The sequence below is a fragment of the Perognathus longimembris genome, chromosome 5, assembly GCF_023159225.1.
Source record: "Perognathus longimembris pacificus isolate PPM17 chromosome 5, ASM2315922v1, whole genome shotgun sequence".
Classification (NCBI taxonomy): Eukaryota; Metazoa; Chordata; class Mammalia; order Rodentia; family Heteromyidae; genus Perognathus; species Perognathus longimembris.
In genome coordinates this window covers 66,712,267-66,740,236 of record NC_063165.1, presented here as the reverse complement: position 1 = coordinate 66,740,236, position 27,970 = coordinate 66,712,267, and the positions used below count along the sequence as shown (strand labels likewise).

The window sequence follows — 27,970 nt, the reverse complement described above, 5'->3', positions numbered from 1 at the left end:
TCTGGCAGCCTATTTGCCACTTTCAAAAACAGTATTCTTCTAAGATGGGGGAAGGTTTCCTTCTAGATGCTGTTCTCTGGGAGGGAAGGTGGATATCTTTTGTGGAGTACTCATGCTTTCCCTTGGTCTTTCGGATTGTCTGAGATGGGACACGTTGTCTCTGCATCCAAGTCTGATCGGCTGGGCTGTTTCTGGTCTTTAAATTCGTGCTAGAGGTGAGTAGAAAGCCTGAAGATTCTGTCTCAGCCGCTGTTGCCAGTGTGCCCACCTCAGTGTTGTCGGCATTGTTGCTGGCTACCACCCTTGGCGAGCACTTAATTCTGTCTTCTATGTAGGCAGTTTATTATTTCCTTCTTTGGTATAAATCTCTGTATAATTATAGCTTACTTGATGTGACTCTATAGATGTGGAAAGCCTGGTGGTTTCCTAGGACTATGCTTCTTTGGAGCATAGTGGTTCCCTGTTATCTTTCCTCTAGCTTGCTGGGTCTCCTGTCCCTGAGATTTTTTTTATTAAGACTGGTGTCCTAGCACCTGAGCCACACCACTATTGCAGGCCTTTGGGTGGTTAACTGGAGATAAGAGTTTTACATACATTCTTGTCTGGACTGACTTTGAGCTCTGATTATCAGGTGTTAACCACTAGCCATAAAAATTCTAATAAACAATCCAGTGTAATCCACTAAATGTAAAGTATTTAAAAATTCGAATAAACAAATCCAGTATAAATCACTAAAGTCAGAGCAATGAAAATTGGAATTTGATGAGACTAAATTTTATTTCCAACAAAGTATCAAATTTTCTAGCTTTTTTGTGAACACACTTGAAAGTCTATTCCTTGCAGGTGCTTACTGCATAAATACCTGTTCTCATTAACCTGTTAATTTTGGCCTATAAGGTATAAAAGTCATTTTATAAAACCAGAGAAAACTATTCCCTGGTAGTATATGTTTATAGAGGGTAGACTGATTTGCAAATTTGACATACCTGATCCTTATTCTATTGACTTCAAAGAATCCTCAGAACAGAAAAATAAACATCCAATAGGAAAATACATTAAACATCCAGTCTAATCACCTAGTTCTATATGAATCAGACCCACTAATTTGCATGCTTATGAAAAGTTTAAAACTTATCTTCCCAAACAAAAAGTACACTAACCAAAAATACTACTCTAAGACCACAAAGGAAAATAATTAACAAAATTCATCTAATCTGTACATGTTAATTCAGTTTCTTTCATTACCATCAAATAGACCCCTCCTAATTCTGCTGGTATTGCTCATCATCCACTATCACCTGGGTCATTATGATGTTCAAACTTCTACTTTCTGTCCAGTCTTCATCTAACCTTTGTACTGGTGCTGATAGCAAAACAGTCTTCATTAACAACAACAACAACAACAACAAAACAAACAGTGTCTCTATCATGCCTTCCTTGTTAATTATCTTTAAATCATTTTCTATTAACAAAATTAAAAACTCCCAGAACAAAATCCTCATGAAAATTACCTGGGGTGCGTACAATATACTGCTGTCTGTCTCTCTGTCTGTGTACATATGTTTGTTTATGTTGGCCAACTGTAGTCTAATTTCAAGGTTTTCAGAGTTGCTCTATGGAATCTATATTTTTGAAAACATATCCCACTGCTTCTAATATTTAGTAAGTCTGGCAAACACGTGCTTAGAAGAATATGCCCACAACACAGCCTTCATAATCAGATCTTTATTTTCTCACCTCTTCACTTTCTTCCTGCTACCTCTTCCTAATTCTAGTGACCCTCTTTCCATGCTTTCTTCTTTCCACTCCCTCTCAGCTTAGCACATGCTCTGTCTTGTGTACATGTCTCTACTGGTCTTGCTTCAAGTCTGTCCATGTGGGAAACTTTTACTTCATAGTCATGCCAGAGATTAAGTGCTGTTCATCTATGTCCTCAGGAAGATTTAGAGGACCTCCCTTATTATTTCAGGGGTCCTTACAGATACATCCATTCTATATTCAACATGATGGAGGAATGCATTCTCTTGGCCACCAACTACCAATACAGAGCTCTGTAGTATCTTTAGTGCCTTGCAATTCAATCACCTATTATGGTATCAACTAAGAGAAAATTCTACATTGCTGAATCTAGTGACTGAAGAAACACAGAACTAATTAACTGTTAATGGAGTAAGAAAGAAAGCTAAAGACCCATAATTTTCTTTCTTCTTTATTTTGGATTTTTAAAAAAGTTTTTATGATAAAACTGATGTACAGAGAGGTTACAGTTTCATACGTTAGGCATTGGATACATTTCTTGTACTGTTTGTTACCTTGTCCCTCATACCCCCCCCCTTACCCTTTCCCCCCCTGAGGTGTTCAGTTCACTTATACCAAACAGTTTTGCAAGTATTGCTTTTGTTGTTGTTTCTCCTTTTTTACCCTGTGTCTCTCAATTTTGGTATTCCCTTTCAATTTCCTAGTTCTAATACCAGTATACATGGTTTCCAATATACTCAGATAAGATTACAGAGATAGTGTAGATACAATCACAAGAAGGTGATACAAGAACATCATCAACAGTAGAAGCTACAGATAGACATGGGATGTTGAAAGTAGTTACAACTGTGATATAACAATCATTTCCATAAAATGGAGTTCATTTCACTTAGCATCATCTTATGTGATCATAAGGGTATAGCTATTGGGCTCTTGTGATCCTCTGCTGTGACTTGCCTAAACCTGTGCTAATTATTCCCAATAAGGGAGACCATAGAGTCCATGTTTCTTTGGGTCTGGCTCACTTCACTTAGTATAATTTTTTCCAAGTCCTTCCATTTCCTTACGAATGGGGCAATGTCATTCTTTCTGAGAGAGGCATAAAATTCCATTGTGTATATGTACCACATTTTCCTGATCCATTCGTCTACGGAGGGGCATCTGGGTTGGTTCCAGATTCTTGCTATGACAAATTGCGCTGCAATGAACATTGTTGTGCTGGTGGCTTTACTGTGATTTTGTTTGTGGTTTTTTGGATAAATACCCAAAAGTGGGGTTGCTGGGTCATAGGGGAGTTCTACATTTAGCCTTCTGAGGAATCTCCATACTGCTTGCCAGAGTGGCTGAACCAGTTTACATTCCCACCAAAAATGAAGTAGGGTTCCCTTTTGGCCACATCCCCTCCAACAACTGTTATTGTTAGTTTTCTTGATATATGACATTCTTACTGGGGTGAGATGGAATCTCAATGTTGTTTTGATTTGCATTTCTTTTATGGCCAGTGATATAGAGCACTTTTTCATATGTCTCTTGGCCATTCTCATTTCCTCATCAGAGAAGTCTCTTTGTAGGTCTTTAGCCCACTTGATGAGTGGGCTATTAGTTCTTTGCGGTTTTGTTTTGGAGGAAGGTAATTTTTTTTAGTTCTGCATGTATTTTAGATATGAGGCCTTTGTCTGTTGAATGGCCGGTAAAGATCTTCTCCCAGTCTGTGGGCTTTCTGTTTATCTTGCAGGCTATGTCCTTTGCCATGCAGAAGCTCTGCAGTTTAATGAAGTCCCATTTGTCCAACCTTTCTTTGATTTGTGGCCTTTCTGGGTCTTTGTTAAGGAAGTTCCGTCCTGCGCCAAGGAGCCCAAGTGTTTCTCCTACTTCTTCCTTTAGTGTTTTCAGGGTGTCTGTTTTGATTTCAAGGTCTTTAATCCATTTGGAATTGATTTTGGTGCAGGGTGATATATAAGGATCTAGTTTTAGTTTGTTGCATGTGTTGAGCCAGTTTTTCCAGCACAATTTGTTAAAGAGGCTATCTTTCTTCCAAACTATTGTTTTAGCCCCTTTATCAAAATTAAGTAGGTGTAGTTCTGTGGGTTTATTCCCGGGTCTTCAATTCTGTTCCATTGGTCTTCAGGCCTGTTCCGGTGCCAATACCAAGCTGTTTTTATTACTATAGCTTTATAATACAGCTTGAAGTTGGGTATTGTAATTCCTCCAGCACTGTTCTTTCTGCTTAGGATTGTTTTTGCTATTCTAGGTCTTTTATTATTCCATATGAATTTCTGGATTGCTTCCTCTATTTCATCAAAAAAATGGTGTTGGGATATTAATGGGTATTGCATTGAATTTGTAGATAGCCTTTGGCAATATTGCCATTTTGATTATATTAATCCTCCCAATCCAGGAGCATGGGAGGTTTTTCCATTTCCTTAGTTCTGACTTAATTTCATTTTTCAAGGTTTTAAAGTTCTCCTCAAAGAGGTCTTTCACTTCTTTGGTTAAGGTTATTCCTAGGTATTTTATGTTTTGGGGGGCTATTGCAAAAGGAGTTGCTTTCCTGATATCAGCCTCAGTCTTTGGGTTGTTAGCATAGAGAAAGGCCGTTGATTTTTGAAGGTTTATTTTATATCCTGCAACTTTGCCAAAGTTTTGGATCAGCTCTAGTAGCTTGGGGGTAGAGTCTATGGGATTCTTTAGGTATAGGATCATGTCATCTGCGAAGAGAGAAAGTTTAACTTCATCTTTACCTACTTGGATCCCCTTTATATTTTCTTCTTGCCTGATTGCTCTGGCTAGGAATTCTAGTACTATGTTGAAGAGCAGGGGAGAGAGTGGACATCCCTGCCTTGTTCCTGATTTTAAAGGGAATGGCTTTAGTTTTTCACCATTTAGAGTTATGCTTGCTGTTGGTTTGTCATAAACTGCCTTGATTATAGTCAGGAATGTTCCCTGGAATCCCAGTTTTTCCAGGGCTTTTAGCATAAATGGGTGCTGGATTTTATCAAATGCTTTTTCCGCATCCAGAGATAAAACCATGTGGTTCTTTAGCTTTCTCTGGTTGATGTGGTGGATTACATTAATTGACTTGCGTATATTAAACCAACTTTGCATCCCTGGGATGAATCCAGTTTGATCGTAGTGTATGATTTTTTTGATGACCTGTTGAAGTTGATTGGCCAGAATTTTGTTGAGAATTTTTGCGTCTATGTTCATCAGGGAGATCGGTCTATAGTCCTCTTTCCGTGATGAGTCCCTGCCTGGTTTTGGGATGAGGGTTATACTGGCTTCATAGAATGAGTCTGGAAGTGAACGTTCTCTTTCAATTTCATTGAAGAGTTTGAGAAATATTGGTGTGAGTTCTGTTTTGAAGGCCTTGTAGAATTCTGCAGTGAATCCGTCTGGACCTGGGCTTTTCTTGGTTGGGAGATCATTTATTGCTGTTTCTATTTCAATACTAGATATGGGTCTGTTTAGGAGGTTTAAATCTTCATGGTTAAGTTTGGGGATATGAATTTTTTCTAGGAAATCATCCATTTCTTCCAAATTCTCGAATTTGTTGGCATAAAGGTTTGCAAAATAGTCCCTTATTATTTTCTGAATTTCGGTTATTTCTGTGGTGATGTTACCTGTTTTATCTCTTATCTTGTTTATTTGAATGTGCTGCCTTTGTTTTTTGGTCAGGTTTGCCAGGGGTCTGTCTATCTTGTTGATTTTTTTCAAAGAACCAACTCTTTGTTTTGTTGATTCTTTCGATTTTTTTTTTTTTGTCTCTAATTGATTTAATTCTGATTTGATTTTCATTATTTGCTTCTGTCTATTGATTTGGGGTTTGGCTTGTTGTTCTCTCTCAAGGAAATTAAGGTGCTTCCTTAAATTATTGAGTTGCTGTTTCTCCAGTTTGTTGATGTATGCACTCAGAGATATAAATTTTCCTCTGAGTACTGCCTTTGCTGTGTCCCAAAGGAGCTGGTACTTTGTGTCTTCAACTTGGTTGAATTCCATAAACATTTGAATTTCCGTTTTAATTTCTTCAATGACCCTCTGATGGTTCAGCAGTGTGTTGTTTAGTCTCCATGAATTGTAGCAATTTCTGTGGTGGCTGTTTGAGTTGAGCTCTAATTTTATTCCATTGTGGTCTGAGAGAATGCAGGGAATGGTTTTGATACTTCTGAATTTGTACAGATTTTCTTTGTGCCCTAAGATGTGATCTATTTCGGAGAATGTTCCATGTGCTGCCGAAAAGAATGTGTATTCTGTCCTTGCTGGGTGGAATATTCTGTAGATGTCTATTAAGTCTAGTTGGTCTATGCAATTGTTTAGTTCTGTGGTTTCTTTGTTCAGTTTTTGGCGTGTTGATCTGTCCAGAGGTGATAGTGGAGTGTTAAACTCCCCAACTATCAATGTGTTTGGGTCTATGAGTGTTTTTAGAGTCAGTAGTGTTTGTTTGATGAAGTTGGGTGCTCCTGCATTTGGTGTGTAGATATTTAGAATGGTTATTTCTTTTTTTTTTTTAATAAATTTTTTTTTTTTTTAGTTTTTATTATAAAACTGATGTACAGAGAGGTTACAGTTTCATACGTTAGGCATTGTGTACATTTCTTGTACTGTTTGTTACCTTGTCCCTCATACTAGAATGGTTATTTCTTCCTGTAGGAGAGATCCCTTTACTAGTGTGTAGTAACCTTCTTTGTCTCTTCTTACCTTTTTTAATTTGAAGTCAATTTTGTCTGATACTAGGATTGCAACGCCAGCCTGCTTATGGGGGCCATTTGCTTGATAGATTTGTTTCCAGCCTTTCACTTTTAGAAGATGTTTACTTTTGCTGGATAGATGTGTCTCTTGGAGGCAGCAGAAAGATGGCTCTTGATTTTTGATCCAACTTATGAGCCTATGTCGTTTGATTGGAGAATTAAGTCCATTAATGTTGAGAGTTAGCATTGAGAGATGATCGTTTGTTCCTTTCATTATCACTATCTTGTGATAAGCTGTGTCTTCCCATTTCTTGATCTGATGTTTACTAATTAGAGTTCATTTCTCTGTCTGTATTGGGATCTTGATTATTATCCCTGTATAGTACATCTTTGAAGACTTTCTGTAAAGCTGATTTGGTGGAGATATATTCTTTCAGTTTTTCCTTACTGTGGAAGACTTTTATTTGACCTTCGGCTATGATGGAGAGTTTGGCTGGGTACAGAATTCTTGGTTGATAGTTATTTTTATTTAGAGTTTGGTATACTTCATTCCAGGCTCTCCTTGCTTTCATAGTCTCTGCTGAGAAGTCTGGGGTGATTCTGATTGCTTTTCCTTTATATGTGATTGTTTTCTTTGCCCTAACAGCTTTGAGTATTTTTTTCTTGCACTCTACTGCACCTGTTTTGATCACAATGTGTCAGTGGGATGTCCTTTTCTGGTCTGGTCGATTTGGGGTTCTAAATGCTTCTTGTATCTGTATAGGCCTTTCTTTCTGGATATTTGGGAAGTTCTCAGCTAATATTCTGTTAAATAGGTTGCCTATCCCATTAACCTCTTTCTCCAAGTTTTCCTCAATACCTATTATCCTTAAATTGGGCTTCCTGATCGTGTCTTGAATCTCCTGTAGCGATCTGTTTTGTTGATTGGACTGGATTTGTATTGATTTTTGATCTTTCTCCATAGAATCTAAGGAATCTTCAGCTCTTGAAATTCGATCCTCTGCTTCAGTTAGTCGGGACTGTAGGCTAGTTACTTGATTTCGAATCTCTTTTGCTTCTGACTGGTCTTTCCTGATAATTTCCATGTCATTTCTTAGGTCTTGTATGGACTTCTTTACTTCATTAACTTCATTACTTTGGTTTTGAGAGTTGTCTCTCAAATCTTTAAGCTGGTTAGCTATCTTTTCATTTGACTCTTGAAGTTCATTTATCTTTCTATTTGTGGATGCCATGAAATTCTCCGTTAATTTTTGCTTTGCCTCCTCATGCTCTAGAATAATTGACTGAAGAGATTCAAACTTTTCATTTATCATGTTTATCAGTAGACTTTGTAGAGCATTTTGAGGGTTCTCTTTTATGTCTTTGATTGATTGCTCTGCTTCCTGCTTGTTTTGAGTGGGGGATAAGACTTCATTGTTTGCCATCTTTCTTGTGTTTCTTCTGCCCATTTGAATTGGGAATGCCAGTCTTCCAGCACCTGTGAGCACCGTTTAAGACCCAAAGCAGCCCTTACCAAGCACTGTTGTGTAAATCTTACAAGTTCACAGTTATGTACAGATACCCTGTATACCTGTCTATAAAATTAGATTTGGTGTTCCTAAAGAATACAATTTCAATATAACAACTGATCCTGGGCCCTGTATGCAGTAGTTACTTATTTACTGTTACAACCCTATACGCAATTCTTGTTTTTATATTAAGTTCTTTTAGGACTGGATTTCTCTATGAACCCCTTTGATTCACTCGGATTAAGCTGGGATACCCTCTATCCAATAACCAGGAGTCATTGGAGACTGGAGGTCCAGGCAGTAAGTCAGGAGGGTAAGTTGGAGGTAGTAAAGAGAATAGAGTAAAATGTATTGAGGAGGGGAGGTGGTGATTTTGGTTTAGTTTCAGTGACGTGGAAGTGTCGAGAAGAGTAGAATCAGTAGAGAGAATAAGGTTGCAATGATAGATAATGGAGAGTTAGCAGAAAAGTGTGGAGGTGTTCTTCATAGGAAAGTAAGTTTTAAAGAAAGAGAACGCAAAGAGAGAAATAAAGTAAAAATAGTGGGAGACAGATGCACACAACAGAGAAAAATTATTTAAAAAAGAAAATAAAATAAAAAGGAAAAAAATCAGAAAAGGAACAACCCAAACAAACAGAAAAGAAAAAAAAAACTTGATAAAACAAACAGGTAAAAATAGAAAACATGGGAAAAAAAAACCGACGACGTTTCTGAATTGAAAAAAAACAAAAACTTTTTTTTTTTTTAAAGTTTAAGAAATGTTGAAAAGATAAAGAAAAAAAAAAGGATTCTTCCTTGTTTGGGTGGTCTTTCCCCAGTCTCTGGTTTCCTTGTGATGGTGATGGTCTGCAGTCTATATTCCTGATTGTCTGGGTTTGGCAGAATTCAGTTTGCTCCTCTGTCTGCTGCGGGGCCGCAGCCTTTCACGACTGCCTTTGAATAGGCTGTGGACTGAGCAGGGCAGGGCGCCTCTGGCCTGTTTTACCCAGCTGAGAGGTGCTTGTCTGTGCAAGGCTTCTGCCTCCTGGGCGGGCCAGCCTCCTTGGCAGAGGTGGCTACAGAAAGCAGCTCCGTTTGGGGCTGGGAATTGTGCTTCCTCTGTGACGGGACCGTGTAACTGTCTCAGGTTCCTCCGTCTGGTGTTTCCGTGCTGCCGGGAGCTGCTGGCTGTTTTTGCGTTAAATTTAGAAGTTCTGGCAGGCAGGGTGGGGCACCTCTGGCTAAGCCATGGCCCTGGATACGCCTCCCGCCTGGGCAGGGGGCATTCTCCTGGGCGGAGCTGGCTCTCACTGTTCGGTCCCTTTTGCCCTTTTCAAAGATGGCTAATTTGACCTCGCTTTTCCCAGGCCCGCTTTAGTTCCAATCTGGTCTGACCCTATGCCAGTGGCAAAGATGGCGCTCTGCTCTGGCGGTGGGGGAAGGGCTGCCTTGCAGAAGTTGCTCTGTGGGCGCGAGTGAGAATATCTTTCGTGGGGTACTCACGCTTTCTCTGCGATTTCAGGTCGTCCGTGCTCAGCCGCCGCCTGGTCTCCGCCTGGTCTCAAGAGTTGAATCTGCCTTTGGGGAGTATCCACCTGGTGTGTAGAACAGATAATGTTGTCTATCACGAAATTCCAAAGTAATGAGACCAGAGGCCAGGCAACCGCGGGTTTAAGAAGTTACAGGAGGTGAGGGAACACGCTGATGTAGGTCCTCAAGATGGCTTCACCTGATGTTGCCCAAAATTTTCTATGTGTTTCATATTGTGCTTTGTATTTAATCCTACACTGTCTAATTAATTTCTATAACAATCCACAGGAGTGATGGGTTTTTTTTATTATTCTCACTTAAACTTATGTTTAAGGTACAGCAAACTCAAGCCCAGATCTTTGATCTCAATTACAAATTTTTTTTTCTTCTATGCTCCATACTCTTACTTCACTAGTGATTAACAACCATATCAGATAAAATGCATAAGAATTTTAAGCATAAATTGAGGCTATGTTCTACTACCGAAGAATAGGGCTGGGATGTAGCTCAGTGGCAAAGCACTTGCCTAGCTAGTGCAACATTCTGGGTTCGATCCCCAGTACCAAAAAAGAAAAGACAAAAAAAATACAGTTAAAATATTACAGAAGAATACTTTCCATGATTTAATCTTACAACAATTTTAAAAAACACTTAACCCAAAGCAGATCTTAATAAACATTCTGCCTTGAACAAGAGCCTTCTTCTGTCCTGGGAAGTTGAGTTATAGAGGAAGAAGATGAGGTAAAAAAATCAGCAAGACCACTTCATGACAAACATGCTGGTGAGTCAGTAACTCAAAGAAAGGTAATTATTAGAATCATCAGAAAGTGTTCTCAGCACTAATGAAAGCTTTTCTTTGGGGAAGTTTTTGGAAGTAGTTATTCCCACAAATTATTTCTCAGGAGCCCACTGCAGATTGACTAGAACAATATTCAATTAAACTGCAGAGTTTTCCAAGTGGTGAAAGAATGAAAGACATTTTTTAAAGGGAGCAGTTCCTTATCTAATAAATAACTACCTGCCATCCTATGAAATTTAGTAGTAGCTGTGGCATTGTACATCAAAAAAGTAAATTGCAGTGTATGAAGTTAACAAATTCTTGGTGTGAATGCTGCCAGCTTACTCTTTCCTAAAAGCCTCAAGCAGTGACAGATTATTTTAAAAAATCACTACTTCAGCTGTTGATTCCATTTCAGATTGTAGAAGCTTCTCAACTAAGGCCTATCACCTTACCAAGAATTATGAATAAGGTCTCTATTTTGATTTTCTCTGAATTTATGTGTACTAGAATGCTACTGGTGGACATTATTGAGAAATTTAACAAGAAAAATGTACTCGCTAGAGTAAATGTACTTGCTAGAACTAGCCTGTATTTCCAGTCTGTACTGTATGTGTACCTTTAATGAAACCTAGTGTAACCTTCTGTATTACGAAAGTGTGTTGACATAATTATATCTAAAGGCTATGATTTTCAAGAGGGTAAGGATGATGTCTGATGTCTCTTTTTCTATTCTGTTTTATAATTTTTAAAATTATATTTAAGTAGTTGTTCAAAGAGGTTTCAACATAACTGATCAATTTATGAGTGTGCCTCTTCTTTATCACTCTTTCCATCATTCTCCCCCAACTCTCCCAACTTTAAGTTACTCAGTTCTATTTTCACATATGTGCATTGAATATATAATGACTGCATTCCCTCCCCCTTTCCCTCTTTATTCATTTTCTTCCAATCCCCTTGTCCTCTCCCTCCCAAGAACATATGTTTCAGCCTCCTGGTATTCATTTTGTCAAATGAAGAGCCCCTGCAAATACCATACTTTAGACAATATATTTATGTATATGTGCACACAATCCTGTATATAGTATCATATATATTTACAATTTAGATCTAACTCCCACATATGAGAGAAAACATACACTCTTTGTCTTCATGAATCTGATATTGTGTTGCCCAGGTTAGTCTTGGACTTTTGAACTCAAATATTCTTCCCAACTCAGTTTCCTAAGTAGCTGGGACTACAAGCAAATATCCCCATACCTAGCTTCATTTTAAAAATGCTTGAATGAAGGAAGGAATAGTTAATTGTAAACAGTTGTTTTTGCCACACTGAAATCCTGTCCTCCTTCCGATAGTGTCACTTCTGCTATCCTCTACAAAAACATCCCTTTTCTACTCTTCATTCCCAGCTGGATGGGGCAAGGCAGTAAAATGACTTCAGCATCAGCCCAAGACCTGGCAAAACTGTTTGTTCCCTTCATTGGCCCAGTGATTCAAGGAGAGGCACATAAACAAGAGTGGTTCAATTAGAGTTCATCTTAGGACTCTTGTGAGACTCACTGGAAAACAACCATTCTGCTTTAAGATTAATATGGTGATAAAGGAAACATGGAATTCCTGATTGTAATAATAAAAGTATATGGTATAAGAAATGTGCTCATTACCTTACTTATGTAAATGTAACCCCTCTGTACATCAGGTTTACAATAATTTTTTTTTAAAGAATGGCTAATAGTAAAGCCAACATGATGGTGTGTCTCAGTCACTTCCACAGACTGGGTAGCTAAACAGAAATATTTACTTCCTGTATTTCTTAAGGCTGAGAGGCCTAAGATCGGGGTCAGCATGCTTTGGTTCTGGTGAGGCCTCTTCCTGATACATTTTCTTCACTGATGTCCTCTTCTTTGCTGGATCTTCACATAGCAGAGAGCAAACCTAACATCCCCTCCCATGTTTTTTTCAAATGAAAGTATTAACCCTTTCATGAGCATGCCACCTTCAAGATTAATTACCATACCAAGGCCTTCTTTCCAAATATCTTCACATTGCATATTGGCTTCCACAAGCAAATTTTGAGGATGCACAGACACACATACACAGAGAGAGAGACACACACACACATACACACACACACACACACAGACATACACACAAACATGTAGTCCAAAACATGAGAAGAAAAATTGGGAAAAAATGAGAAGGAAGACTGGAAAAGAGAGATTTTAGATTAATTCACTTAGTCACCTAAGAAAATTCTCACTTATGTGAACTAATTCATTCCCAACTACTTGTCCAGTTTGAGGTGAGTTTGTGTTTTGGTCTTGTCCAGTATTTCCACAAAGATTAAAAGCAATCATTTTGAGTAGATTCTATTGAAGCCCTATGGTACTTCTATAGTCACTGTGGACTGATTGGCTTTTAGTCAGTCAGTTAGTTTTCCTCACCTTAGAAGTTTGTTGATCATCAAATGGATGGAAACACAAATGAGTAGGTAGACAAGGAGAGAGAGAGAGAGAAAGAGAGAGAGAGAATGTAATACACAAACACTTGAAGCATGAGGCATAGAACCTTGGTCATTTAAACCTTGGTCATTTAAACTCTCACATACTTGCACATGGAGTTCTGGGTCATCTTCTGGATTCTATGTGATGCTGGAATGCTAAATCAGTTTTTTTGATCTACTTCATGGGCCCACTATAATGGATAAACAAATTATACAATAGGAACATATTTACAATTTAACCAACAATAAAAGACTAATTTAGTTAAATGCAAAGCCCTTCCAGAAATGAAAAAAAAGAACATAAATCTAGCTTTTAAACATAGACTAAGAGGCTGGAGCGCTGATGGCTCTCACCTATAATCCTAGCTACTCAGGTGGCTGAGATCTGATGATCAAGATTCAAAGGCAGCCTAGGTAAGAAAATCCATGAAACTCTATCTCCAGTTAACCACACAAAATTTGGAAGTGGAGCTTTGGCTCAAGTTGTAGAACACTAGTGTTAAGCAAAGAAAAAGCTCAGTGATAGCACCCACACCTCAAGTTGAAGCCTCAGATACCAGCAACCCCCCCCCCAAAAAAATGGACAAAAATTATGAATTGGCAATACACAGAAAAGGAAATAGGTGAGAATATTAAAAGGGGTGACATTGATCAAAATATATTATATTCATAAACTGCTCTGTTAAATCGCCACTCCTCTTACCAACCAATTAAATAATAAAAATTTAAAATATTAAATAATTAAAAATAAAATCTAAAAAGGAAATAGAAGTTTGTTATACAAAACATAATCTTATACTTGTGAAAATCAAGGAAAAGTGTAGCTCTCCGAGCTCCTAGAAACAATAGCTCTATAACTCCATTTTGGTAACTCCATATAAAGGGCTGCACCCCCATCTGTGAGACTACTTCCTTGTACTTTGATATTTAAAAATATATGTAGTCCTTGTTCCTCTCTGTATCTAGGTAACAACCATAGTAATGGATTGTGAAAATGATCATAATAATAGATTATAGAAATAATCATAGTAGTAGTCACGGAAATACCATGGCGACTGTCAGGTTGGTCCACTTATGTTGAGTACTGGATTGTTTTAGCTCACTCATGCTTACTTAGTTGATATTAGGGAAACATGGTAACAATTGTTCAAATAAAGTTGATATTAGGTCAGCCTGACTGCAAAATTCTGCTTCTGTAAATGGCTTTCGTAACCCATTTGTGACTTGCTCTACCCCCTGTGTTAACCCCCTGCACCTGTGCTACATGACCACCTACTGTAGAATGCATAGCTTCAATCTTAAAAAACCCAGCCCTGCGGTGGCTCATTGCTGTTCTCTACCATCCCGATGGTGGTGAGCAGACACTGTGCACAGCTAAAGACTCCTAGCCCGATTGACTAAGTGCTGGTGACTTTCTTGTCGTGGGTGCAAGTCCTGGGTGGCCAGGATACAGCATTTCTTGGAGGCCACAGCGAGATACCAGCCTCAGGCCTTGGCCCTGGGAAGCCGGGGCAGGGGAAGACCCCTCCAGCAGTAGAGAGCGGCTGCCGAGAGTCCACTTTATCCTTGGCCCCAGGACTGTGATGGTGACTCCACACCCTGGACACTTCCCAGGATCAACCTTTACAGGAGTCTGCCTGGAAATCCTCCGGAGGTGAGTGTTGGAGGTGCCGGCTGGACTGTGTGAGGAGGTAGCTTGGACGCAAGTGTACACCCTTACCTTGGAAGGTAGTTAGATGTCGCCTTCTGGGACACAGTGGGTCATCTGGTTGTCTGTGTGGCCACTACTTGTCTTTGTTTTTGTCTTTTTCTTTGTCTGGTCATGTGACATTGTCTATTGTTGTTTCTTTTTGTGGAGCATTAAATTGAGATCTCTGAGCTTCTCCCTACTCAGACTTATGACAGACGTATTGACTGGTTACTGGTGCCCTCATTTTTCCTTTTATGGTTCTATTTCTCTTTTTCTGTGAGTGTCACCAAAACCTTGACAGGCTATTTTGGTGATGGTGTTTGTTATTGTCCTATTTCTTTTTTTGTTTCTTTTGTTTTTTTGCCAGTCCTGGCACTTGAACTTGGGGCCTGAGCACTGTCCCTGGCTTCTTTTTGCTCAAGGCTAGCACTCTGCCAGCTTGAGCCACAGCGCCACTTCTGGCCTTTCCTATATGTGGTGATGAGGAATCTAACCTAGGGCTTCATGTACACTAGGCAAGCACTCTACCACTAGGCAATTTTCCCAGCCCCTACTGTCCTATTTCTGTGGGTTAGTTTGTCTCTACTCTTCCCAGTGCCGAGCAGGGTATCTGGGTTCCTTGAAGCCTCTGGTGGGTGGCCTTGGTGGGCTGATGTCCAGAGAATGGAAATCTCCACATGAGAGGATCCCCCTGCGACATTTCAGGGCCCCATGGTCTTTCCATCACTCTGGCGGCCAGCCCGTTGATGCTGGACATGCCAACCATATCTTTTTGAGAGTTACTTAGAAATTTTCAGGAAGTCTCTGTTTCTTTCTCCTAATTTGTCTTGACTGGTTCTGTTTATAAGATTGGTACCAGTTTTAAATATAGATTTTTGTTTCCCATGTTTTTCTTGTTCATTTGGACACCTCCTGGGGAAAATCAGAGTCTGCAATGTGCTATATGTCCCCTTCTGAAAGAAGGCAGTTGGGTGGGTGCAGGCAGCTGAAGACCTGGTTCAAACAGCTGGCTGATCTTAGTCTCAGAGTAAATTAAAATTGTAAAATGCTCCTGGCTAAAACTGGCAAAAGACAGTCAGGCTACCTGGTGGGCTAAGAGATCTGCTTCAGGTAACCACCATGTTCCCCCAACTAAAGGTATTCGAAAGGTAAACTTATCATTTAAGATGCTCTAGTCAAAATTGGGCTAAAGAATAGAGTCAAGTACTGGGTGGACTCAGTTTAGCTCCAGCTTTCTTCAGCAGAAAAGGATTCGAGGTGCTAAAATGCCTTGCTTAAACAAGCAAGCCCTGGAAAAATGAGGCCATGCTAAAGTGCTTTGTTAAAAAAAAAAAAGGTTTTATCCTAAATCTTGGTCATCTGCAAGAGTAAGATTGGCAAAAATATATCTTGCTGTGGAAAAATGTTTGGCCCAATGTTTATTTTGAGTGCTTTACGATCTCTTTGCATTAGTACGTGTGTGAGTGTAAACATGTTCAAGATCAAAACTGTCAACATGATGTAAAAATTGGATGAGTTTAAATTTAAATTTCAAAAAGGTCATGAGGTTTGGATATTACTAAAAGTCTCAAAGGATTATTGCATTGTTTTTTAAAAAAAGTTAAAAGGTATCTAAAGATTCTTTAATTTGCAGTTAAAAAATCTGGTATCTTAATGCATAAGGTTGTTTATAACGTAATCAAGTTATCAGGCTTAGCAAAAGGCATTGGGAACTTGAAATTTATTTCCCTCCACTATTGAAATTTGGGACTAAATGTCAAAAATTTGGATATAAAGGTTTATCACTGTTAAAATACTGCTTTGGGTTTTTCAATCAGAGATCAAGAGAAAAGGAGAGGAAGACTTAGGATGCTCCTATGTGCTGAATTTCAAGGGTAAAGGGTGATCTGGCAAAGATGCAGCTTAGTTGGTCCACGCATGGTGGGACAGGTCCTGGGGGAGTCCACACATGGTGGAAAAATAATAAGCTGGCACAAAGGCAATTCATCAAGCTACAAGGGATAGGATGGATAAATGCCAATTCTGTAGGCTAGGCCAGTGGAGGCCTTTCTTTGTCCTGTATCTTTTTCTTGTAGGTAGATAAATGTGGTAAAATGGGTGATGTGATGATGCAATTAAAATCTAAAAGTGCCCCTTAAATTGTATGAAAAATTAAAAAAGTTTTCAAAAAGGGTTAAAAATATTATCTGTATGATATAATTTGATTTCTCTGCTATTTTGCAATTAGGATATATATATATATATACGATAGATGTGCTAAGTCTGGATTCTCGATATAGTGCTGGTGCTTGTAATTCTTGCATTCAGAAAAAAAACCTGTCGAGTTCAAAGGTACTCTAGGCAGTAACTCAGACTGCAGAAAAAATGGCCCTTTTAAAACAAGTCACCCTGAGACAACAGGCTGTGATTAGTGCCTCTAGGTTTCAAAGTTCTTCAAATGCAGTTAAAAGCTGAATTGTAAATGATAAAGCAGAGGTTAATGTTAGACTTAAAAAAAATCAGGAATGGCTTTCTGGACATAAAATTTGAAAATAAAGTTGTCCTAAATTTTATTTCAAAAAAAATAAGGCTGTCCAAATGATTGTTTAATTGCCTTGCAGGTTTTATAACAGTTTACAGGTAGGCTGATTGTAAAGAACAGGTGATTCTGACAAGTTTGTCAAATGTAACTTTGGCCCTTAATAAGTTCCACGTAAGATCATGCTTGAAAACTATTTCTGTGTTGGCCACCTTGTTGCTTTTAATTGGAGTAAAGTGGCCTTTCATAAGGCTCATTGATCTGAAATCTGTGGTTCAAAGCTAGCCTGGGCAGAGAAAGGTCCCTGTGAGAGTCTCATCTCTGATTGGCCAGTAGAGTGCTGGGAGGAGGAGGTGCTGGAAGGCTGGAAGTGGCAGAGTGCTAGTCTTGTGCTGCAGAGCTGAGGGATAGCACTCAGGCCCTGAGTTCAAGTCCAGAAACCAACCAAAAGAAATTCCAAAGGTTCATTAATCCCAGCATGGGAAAGTCACTCCTGGGACAAAAGCAATAAAGCATCCAGAGACAGTTACAAGCCACTGCTTGGGTGGCAGAGATAGTATCAGATCCTAGAGTCACTTGTGCTTGGCCCTGATTTTGGTACCCTGGGTATTGTATGTATGTTTATTTGAACTAGGAAAGAGAAGGGAACATGAAAATGGAGAGACAAAGGGTAAAAGACAAATGTAACAGCATTACTTACAAAACTATATGATGTAAACCAAATGCACCACTCATGGGGAGGGGGGAAGGGGCAAAGAAATGTACTCACTGTCTTATGTACGAAACTATAACCCCTCTGTACATCACTTTGAAAATAAATAAATAACATTTAAAAGGCAATGTATAACACAGTATCTGTGAGCATAGTTGTACATTAACATATTTTTCAAGATATGCAGGAGCATATCTTGAAAGAGAGAATGAAACCATGTCTCTTGAAATGCTGAATTCCCATCTTCCTTTTCTTTTTCAAAAACTATCTTTGAATAGTTGTATAAAGGAGTTGCCATTTAACAAAGCAGGTTATTAATTCAATGCATCTTGATCAATGTTACCCCTTTCAACGTTCTCACCCATCCTTCCCTTACCTGCCCCTGCCTTCACTCTTCTTAATTTTGTAGGATATACATTGGATTTTTTTTCATTTCTTTATTGTCAGAGTGATGTACAGAGGGGTTACAGTTTTATACATGGGGCAGTGAGTACATTTCTTATCCAACTTGGTACTTCCTCATTTTCCCCCCTCCCCCCCATTTCTCTCTCCCCCCTATGAGATGAGACAAACCAATGCAACAGCAATACTTACAAAACTATATGGAGTAAACCAACTGTACATTAGATTCTTTACTACATTCTCCCCTTCATTTGTCTACTCCTTTGACCTCGTTCCACCGCCTTTCCAGTAGTCACTTCCTGGTCTTTTATTACGCTATTACTTTGCCTCTCTAAGGAATTTTATTATTTGAATTCTCCCTGGAATCTACTGTATTTCAATTAATAAATCCATATAGACTTCCATACCATTCAAAAAAAAAGATATGCAGGAGCTAGACCAGAGGGATGAAAGGGATGGAGAGAACATGGGTAGGAAGGAGACTTGTCACTACTGAACTTTGCTTTTGTACCAATAATGGGGCTTGAACCCAGGGCCTGAGCATGTCCCTGAGCTTTTTCTGTACTCAAGGATAGTGCTTTACCATTTGAGCCACAGGTTTACTGCTGGCTTTTTGCTGGTTAATTGTGGATAAGAGTCTCACAGAGTTTCCTGCCTGGGCTGGCTTTGAACTGTGATCCTTTGACCTCAGCCTCCTGGAGAGCTTGAATTAATAGGTGTGAGCCACCAGCTCCTGGCAACCACAGAATATTTTTACATCTTATAGTTTCAATCATATTAAAGATTCCATTCCAAATAAATTGACACAGTTTAAAAGTGTTCATACTCCACACATGGCAACATTTAAAAATAGACTTATATGGTATGATAGCTAAACATGTTAAGTAGAAATGTTCAAATAATAATTGCAGAGTAAATATATTTTCAGCAGTATTTATTTTGTAAGCACAAGATCCAAATTCCTTTTTTAAATTTCTGTTAAAGTAGCTAGTGAGCCAGGTGCCAATGGCTCACACCTGTAATCCTAGTTACTCAGGAAGCTGGCATCTGAGGATTGCTGTTCAAAGCCAGCCTAGGCAGGGAAATCTGTGAAAGTCTTATCTCCAATTAGCCACCAGAAAACTGGAAGTGGCACTGTGGCTCAAGTTGAATAGCACTGGCCTTGAGCTGAAGAGCTCAATGACAGAGCCCAGACCGAGTTCAAACCTCACCACAGACGTAGAAGCTAATGATCAACTGGGCATGTTGGCACACACTTGTAATCCCAGACTTCAGGGGTAGAATCAGGATGATCATGAGTCTGATATCAACAAAAGAAAACAAAACAAAAGCTTATGTTCTTCCTAGCTGTGTGCATGTATTGAATTATCACAATGTATCCCATAAATAATTATTATGTATCAATTTAAAGTAAAATTTTAAAATATACAAGTGAAAAAAGATTAGCAACACTAGAAACAAATGCTGTGTTTCATCTGTTTATCATGCATTTAAAAGCATTTCTAAGGTCAAATGTTGATTCAATTACAGAAAGAGATGGGAGACCTATAGTATTATTCCAGTAGACAAAGTGAAAACAAACCCACTCTCAGGGTATATTTGTCCACGAGGCAGAGTTTTTCTGGTTTATCTATGGATAGCCAGGACAACTTGGATGCTCTGGAGGTGTCTCTAGGCCTTCTCTCGTATTTACAGATTGGCTGCAGTAAGAATAGTGAGTACTTGGAAAAGATCCAACTTGGATCTTGATGAAAAAAATGTGCCTTCAGAGAGCCCCTCTGTGTGTGGTGGAGAAAGTGCTCTCCTTACAACTGGTGTCTGTAGTCATTTGTGGATATGAAGTTTCTTGTACAGAACATAGTTTGGGTTCTATTTGCTAACTGGAGAGTTTGATCTCCAAACTGGTCTAATGATACTTAAACATTTAAAATGATTATGTCATTGTTCTGGAACTAACGGTCCATCTGAAATTCTTGAATTAATTATAGCTCCCATTTGATTATTAGGCCCCCGAGGATTGCTACTAAACTTACTATTTGTGGATTAATAAGCATGGAGAATTCTAGGATTTATGCAAAATCTGCGTGGGAAGATATTGTATTTTATTGAGAACTTAGAGGACTCAATTTCCATTGCAATAACAGATTTGATAAGGGATGCATATGTGGTGATTAATAGGTGTGCCATAACTTCATTCTGCTCTTCCATGCTTCACTGATATTACAGGTAATAGAATTCTGAAAACTACATTTTACACACTCCCCTGCCTGCACTGACAGTGTACAGAGCCTCTGCAGCATGCATGGAGCTTCAGGCTCCCTGTGATGATGACAGCAAGACTGGCTCCAAGAGGCATCTGGGGGTAGCAGTTGCTCCAACTGCCTTAGTGAAGAAGTTCCTGTTGCACTTCATATCCTCCCCACTTCTGATCCTTCAGTCCAGGCTTCCAGAGCTACTATCTTCTCCTTTTTTACTTCTTTTGCCTTCATAGTGCATTTGTAAATGGTGTCTTAAATGTAATTTCCATGAGCTGAAAAAAACCAGCATAATTTCTTTTCCTTCCTAACTTATTCAAAGCAGAATTTTTAGGAGAATCATGAATTTATGGAACCAAGGAAAGTTGAAACTTAAGAAAATGTTCCTTTTGGAGGTCGATCAAGATTCTGTTGTAAAGGATCCATGTAATATAAAGGAGTGCTACATGAGAAGGAAAATCATCTTACTATATTTTGAACCACGGAAACCTGGCTTCCCACCATGCAAACCTGGCGTTGAAGCAAGGTAGGACACACACTCATTGTTCTGAAAATTGTTAAGTAAAGGACAAATCAGTTTCCCTTTTGTGTATGCTCTGTATCTAAGGAAATCTAAATAGCTACTGAAGAAGAGTATCCTTCAATAAAAGAATCACAGTGAATGCATGCAGACATATGATACAATTAGAAATCACAACATTGCAGTACCTAATGAAATAATGGGTCTAGATAACAATCAACAGTGGCTGCTGAAATCATTAGGTGGATGGTTAATGGAAAATTATAATGGATGGATCTGGACTGATAACACTTGAGCCCTCTAATTAATCTTAATGTCACTAAATGTAGAATAAACAGATACTTTGTGCCACATGATATGAAACTATAGACATTTTGAATAAAGATATTCTTGAATAAAGGGTGAATCTAATTAAGCCTGTAGATATAAACATTACAATTTAATGAATAGAGAAAAATATGCTAATTTACATAAAAATAAACAGGAAAGTAGGAGATTCTGTAGGCTTACCTCCCCAAATGAGTAAGATTGAGAGTAAATGAGTTGAGTACCCTGATAACCATTAGAAGAAACTTAAAACATTATCCATTGTTTTGGTCTTTACCAAGAGGTAAAAGATTGATTTGGAAGAATAAGCGCACATTATCATAGAGAAGATGTTAGATGAGACTAAGAAATTACTGCTAATTGTGTTGGGTGTGATAAGGTTGTGTTTCATAAAGGTACGAAATTTTATGGGAGGGATGATATGCTTGGAAATTGTTTAAAATGTTCTAGCACCTCTTTTCTATAAAAAGGAAAAAGTTGGTGAGTATAGATGAAACAAGAGTCAAAAGCCGTTTAAGGCTATAATATCATATGTTTTTATTTACATTTAGCCCAACAATTATTTAAGAAATACAAAGGACAAAAAGCCAAAGGCCAAATGGTGAACCAATGCAACAGCGATATTCACAAAACAATATGTTGGAAGAGAATTATACAACTTGGAGGAGGGAGAGGGCTAGGGGGAGGAAAAGTGGGAGAAAAATGAGGGAGTGGGTAACAAGTTTGACAAGAAATGCACTCAGTACTTTACATATGTAACCACTCAGTACACCACTCTGACGATAAAATTAACTTAAAAAGAAATAGTTAAAATCATAGCAAATATCAAACAATTTTACTTCATTTAGTTGATTTCTATATTCAAGCTGAGAATCCCTACATAGCTGCCAATGTATTCAGTGACAGATAATTTATAAAGAGAATGTAGCATCTTTGCTCTGGCACAAAATAAACACTTAATTGACCAGAAGCAGAATATAGCATAGAGCAAAGTGAACAGAGCTGAGGCTGTAGGCCTTTTGTAGATTGTGCTATTTGCACTAGGGACACAAAGATAAATATTGTTTACCCATCTGTCACCATGATGGAACAGGCTGCTTGAAGACAAAGTTCCTGTGTCCTTTAATATGTTCCTTTAATAAGTTCCTTTAATATGCCTGGAAAGGTATATTAGACCATAATTGAATACATAACGAGCAAACAAAATGGTTGAGGAAAAAATTGGCAAGTAAGACTGGAAAGAGACTTGATTAAAAAACAACAATAAAAAAGAAGGCTTGATCCAGGAGCCAGTGACTCATGCCTATAATCTTAGCTACTCAGGAGGCTGAGATCTGAAGATCACAGTTCAAAGCCAGCCTGGGCTGAAAGACCATGAAACTCTTATCTCCAATTAATCACTATATAACCGGTGAGTGAAAAGGCTCAGAGACAGTACCCAAGTCCTGAGTTCAAGCCCCATGGGCCTCAACAACAAAAATAGAAAAAAAGCTTGAGTTTACATCAGCAGTAAGTGGACATAAATTATTCTTCCTTTAACAGAAACTAATTAAGACATCTCTGTGAGGTTCAAAAACTCCTACATAGCCAGAAATGGGAATTATTGCTCAAGTGGTAATGAACCAGCCTTCATTGAAGTAGCCAAGCAAAGAGTGTGAGGGCTGGGGATATGGCCTAGTGGCAAGAGAGCTTGCCTCGTATACATGAGGCCCTGGGTTCAATTCCCCAGCACCACATATACAGAAAACGGCCAGAAGTGGCACTGTGGCTCAAGTGGCAGAGTGCTAGCCTTGAGCAAAAGGAAGCCAGGGACAGTGCTCAGGCCCTGAGTTCAAGGCCCAGGACTGGCCAAAAAAAAAAAGGAGTGTGAGACCTTGAATTCAAGTGCCAACACTGGTGCACGTGCACGCACAGACACACACACACCCTAAGTTGTGATTTGCTCCTTTCAAAGGAAGATGGATAGACTGAATGTTGCTATGATTTCTGGCTCTGAAGCAAAGTACAGCTGCGCAGTGGTTGCACGTCTGCCACGAGGGAGGAAATCTGTGCAACAAGCCCAATCTGCTGAACAATTCTTTGTGCAGAAGTCTGCTCACTGACTTCAGTGATATACGTGCATACGTCCTACAGTGTATCTTCTAGGTCTTTGCATTCCCTATTACTGTACTAGCTTCATCCTTTCCAGGACCCAGGAATGACTGGACTAGCAGACAGAGCTTTGGGGGAAGGGATACAATCACTATAAAAAATATCTGGGTACTATTTCCATGATATGTAACATAAAATAAAAGGGAATTCTTCCCATGTCATTTTTCTTGCATGAGTCAAATTATGGTTTAGCCAGAAAGTAAAAGTAGCCTCAAAATAAAACTCAGAAGGTTGTGAGGTAGCAAGCCACTTCAAAATGAAATACTCAACTGCTTGTTGTCAAAATCTGGGTAAGACAGCCTTCACACACATTAGTGGCCAGTTTCTGGATAATGAATTTCCTAAAGAAACTTCTCTAGCTTACATTGAAAGAAAAATTAATGGTCTTTTGTCTTTCTTGATAATTTTAAATAATAAAAACCACAAACTTTCATATTTATGGTATTATATATAAACAAAATTGGGAAATTGGTTTGAAAGCTAAGTTCTCATTTAAATTCTGACTGTTTAATTATGTCATATTTAGAAAAGTCACCTGACATCTTTAGCACAAATTTTCATACATGCAAAATTAAGGCAAGTGATTTTTAAGGTCCCATTTAGCTCTGCCATTAGAATTCAGGCCTTATAACAAAAACTTGTTAAATATGCAACCATATAAAATGGTGCAAAGATGGTCAGAGACACTAGTCAGTAATAACCTTGAGAAGTTTAGGTAGTTACTGTTATGTGAGAAAATACAGCAAGAGTGAGAAACACAAACAAGTAGTGGGTTTTTAAATTTTTTTTCCATTTAAGTTCATCAAATGGTCTAATTCAAGAGCCATATAGAAAAGCTATATAGTTAAAATTTTACCTTTTAAGTATAGATGAGGATTTCTAAATATAAATACAAAATAGGCAAAATTTTTATTTTAAGTCATGAGCAGGCACTATCATGAGCATTTCTATGTTTATTAACAACCGTACTCTTTCATTGGAGAGCTGGCAGCCACTTTAGTTTGTCTGTCAACCAAACTATTGTATTCATTCATATTTTTGCATGTGTGCCTGTGTGCCTGTGTGTGTGTATGTGTGTGTGTGTGTGTGTGTGTACATGTTCATAATCTTGTTACATTTCAAGTTAGGACCATGAACTCCACAAGTACATTTGATATTGTTAATGTATGTTCTCAAGAATTTCCCAGTGTCAGAAGAAATTGTCCTGAGTTCGGGGAAAAAGGCCATTTATACCTGACACATTATTTTGGCACTTCATAATTTTATCTTCAAAGTCTAGGGATATGGCTTAATCAATTTTCAATCCCTGCAAAGTCATGCAGTTAAAGTAGAAGTGGTTTTGTTCAAAAGAGAAAGAGAGTGTTGATGTGGCCTGTAATTATGTTGGATATTGATATTGTGACATGTGGTTTATGGGAAATTTTATCTTGTCTGGGAGAGACATTAAGGGATGGATTGATGGGACTTCATGAATGCAATTGATAGCATAAAGGCATGGTTTGGTATAACTAGGAAAACGAAATTGCAATTTAAAAACTTGTTTTTCTATGGATGGAAAAGGCATGAAGTAAATAATCTTTGGTATAACTACAAGAAATTAGGAATAATCAAAGAGTGTAGGTTGTTTTGAGAACATTGGGCTAAGCATTGTAGGAGTTAGAACCTTTTCTGTGAGAGTGGTTGCTTGACATAAATACCACTAATTTTAGGGCAACTGGCATTTTACAAGAAGATATTTTAGTTAAGGCACATTCTTTTATGAGCAAATATTTGTTTTCCTAACAAGTTCCTGCTTTGGGTAAGTGTCCTGGACTCTGTTGATTGAGAAACTTTTAACACCTTTCAAACTAGTCACACCAGATTGTGAAGCTTAGTTTGACCAGTTGAATTATGGGGCAGTGACACATTAAGGATAAAACCTGAATGGACTACCCACTCCACACATTTGCTTTCTTAGCCTCCTTTCTGAAGCATACCTTGCAGAAGTAAAATGTTGCCAAGTGCCTCTTGAGTTGGTGTCCTCTTTTTTATGTGACACTTCAATATCCCAAGACATTTCCAACAGAGTCTGACGATCATCTGCTTTGTGTTTCCCCTTTGCAAGCTAGTGAGCTTGGAAGAATCATTTCACCTCTCAGCCTGTGTTTTTCTCATCCATATATTAAGGATAACACAACTGGCTCTGCTTTCCTTATAGGACTGCTAAAGGCTTCAGTAAGCTACTGAAGATGAATATGCCTTTGTGGTGAAACAACTAATATAAATAATTCCTCCTCATTATCAAGAAAAATGTACTATTGCTAATGTCTGTCATCACAGCCACAGAAGTGTTTGAAAAGCCAATTTTCTTTTCATGTCTGCTCTTCATGAAATGTGGCCTCCTCTAATGTTGTCACCTATGACAGATCCACTGGACTCCATATACAGTTCTCTGTAGTTCCCAAAATTTCTAAGAAAATGAACATTCTGATTAGAGTAAGATGGAATCTCAGTGTTTTAATTTGCATTTCTTTTATGGCAGGGATGTTATGAGTGTGTACTTATTGGCCATTTGCACTTCCGCTCTCACAAAGGATCTGTTTTCTGCATGTGGACATCCTATTTTTCCAGCACCACTTACTGAAGAGGCTTTTACTCTGACACATATTTTTTCCTCCTTTGTAAAAAAAAAATCAAATAGCTACAAGTGTTTGTATTCATTTCTGGATCTTCTAATCTGTCTCATTGGTCGTTGGGCTTGTTTTTGTGCCAGTACTTTAATTTTGTGTTATTATGGCTCTGTATATAATTTGAAGTCCAGTATTGTGATACTTCTAGCATTTTTTTCTTTTTCTTTTTTTCTCCTCAAGACTACTTTGGCTATTTGGGGCCTTTTATGCTTCCAAATGACTACTAGGATTGCTTTTTCCTTACCTCTGTGAGAAATAACATTGAAATTTGACCACTGTTGGCAGGCTGTCCATTTTCACAATACAGATTCTACCGATCTACCATCAAGAGCAAACAAAAAAATGCTGGCAAGACATGGAGAAAAAGAAACCCCCAAACACTCACTTTTTGTGAGACTGTAAACTAGTGTAACCACTATAAAGATCAATTGGAGGTTTCTAACAAAAATACAAAACTACCCTTTATGGTCTAGCAATAATATGCTTGAACATTTATCCAAAGGAAAGTAAATCAGGATATAATGTTGGAGCCTGAATATACATAGTTCACAGTAGCAAAACTACTGAAATGCCCCAGCTGCCCTATAACCCATGAGTCACACACACCACACACACACACACACACACACACACACACACACACGACTATTATTGCAGGGAGATGGATGGATCTGGAAGCATTATATTGAGCAAAGTAAGCCAGGCTCTGTAGGACAAAGGTTGCATATTCCATCCAATATATAGATATGAGACCTAAAACACAATATACATGTTAACACACATACATACACATGAACACATATGAGACCACATATAGAAAGCATGGTATTTGTAGGTGTGAGATATCATGCCATGTGAAATTCATTTAAAAAATTAACACTCAGTGCAGCAAGACTGGGGTGTAGGTAGTAGAGGGAGGGGAGTGCGAGAACAGAGCGAGGGAAGGAAGGCAAATTTAGTACAGATATCACCTGCTTACACTACCTGAATTATGTTCATCCTCATTAAAACAGCTTCCATATGTTGACCCCTGTGGTTTCTATTTCCTCCAGCAGAAACCATAATCTATCCCGCAAATCAGCAGAGAACCATTGTCTAAGGACTACTTAATTTTGTGTCATTTACATACTTTATCTCTAATCCTCAATCCAACAATGTTGGATTCTATGCATGAGGAAAATATGGCTTCTGAAGGGTTCCTAACTTAAAACAGGATACACAGTAAACCGTGGCACTAACAATTGGATTAGCATCCATTCAGCAGCCATATCTGTGTGATATAACACTGAAGATATCACATGTTCGTATTTTTCTTTTTTTCTGCCTCCAGTTCCCTATTTCTGAATGGCTATATTACTCATTTTCAAAGCAACTTCTGACTCCTTGGGTTTTCTGGTATCACATGCAACCTCTTCAAAAAAGCACAGATACACATAAATGCCTGTCAGCATTCCTATATTAAATTTTTTTGAAGGGATCATATCAAATTTGATAAGCTTGATAGATGCTCTAAATCCTTGTTGGCTTCATTAATGTAATCACAGATTCTTGGTGGCAATCCCTAAGGAAAGAGCTTCCTATTTCATAACTTTTCAGTGAAGGATTTCCTATGCGGTAGAATTAATAACTGAAGAGCATTTCACAGCTTTCCCACCTAAAATGTTGTTTCTTAGTCAGCACAGTAAGCTTCCCATATGTATTGCCACAAATAGTTGTTCCTCTTCAGAGTTTGGGAAGATTTGCGGAAACAAGCATTTTCAAATTAAATTTTATTTGCAGTTTCTTCTCAGCATAAACTAGCCTCATTTGATGAGTGTCTTTGACATGTTGAGGAATAATTAAATTTAATTTTCATATGCAGAAGAGAAATGGAAATAAACCACATTTGCCACCCTGCAGAGGCAGACACTATGAAATTGCCTTCTTGCTCTCAAAAGGAAAGAAAATAGACTTCCAAGAGCATAGTGCATTCCACAGTTTCACAG

At 38.4% G+C, this 27,970-nt stretch overlaps 2 long non-coding RNA genes across 2 annotated transcripts; one reads left to right on the top strand and one right to left on the bottom strand.

Annotated features, from left to right (window-relative positions):
• Positions 1 to 89: 89 nt before the first annotated feature.
• Positions 90 to 16,239, top strand: LOC125351329. The gene is made up of 3 exons (XR_007210932.1): positions 90 to 101; positions 16,032 to 16,038; positions 16,134 to 16,239. It is a non-coding gene; the product is annotated as an uncharacterized LOC125351329 (long non-coding RNA).
• Positions 16,131 to 27,970, bottom strand: LOC125351330. Its single transcript, XR_007210933.1, has 3 exons — positions 27,961 to 27,970; positions 25,258 to 25,268; positions 16,131 to 16,226 (listed from the first exon to the last, which is right to left on the bottom strand). It is a non-coding gene; the product is annotated as an uncharacterized LOC125351330 (long non-coding RNA).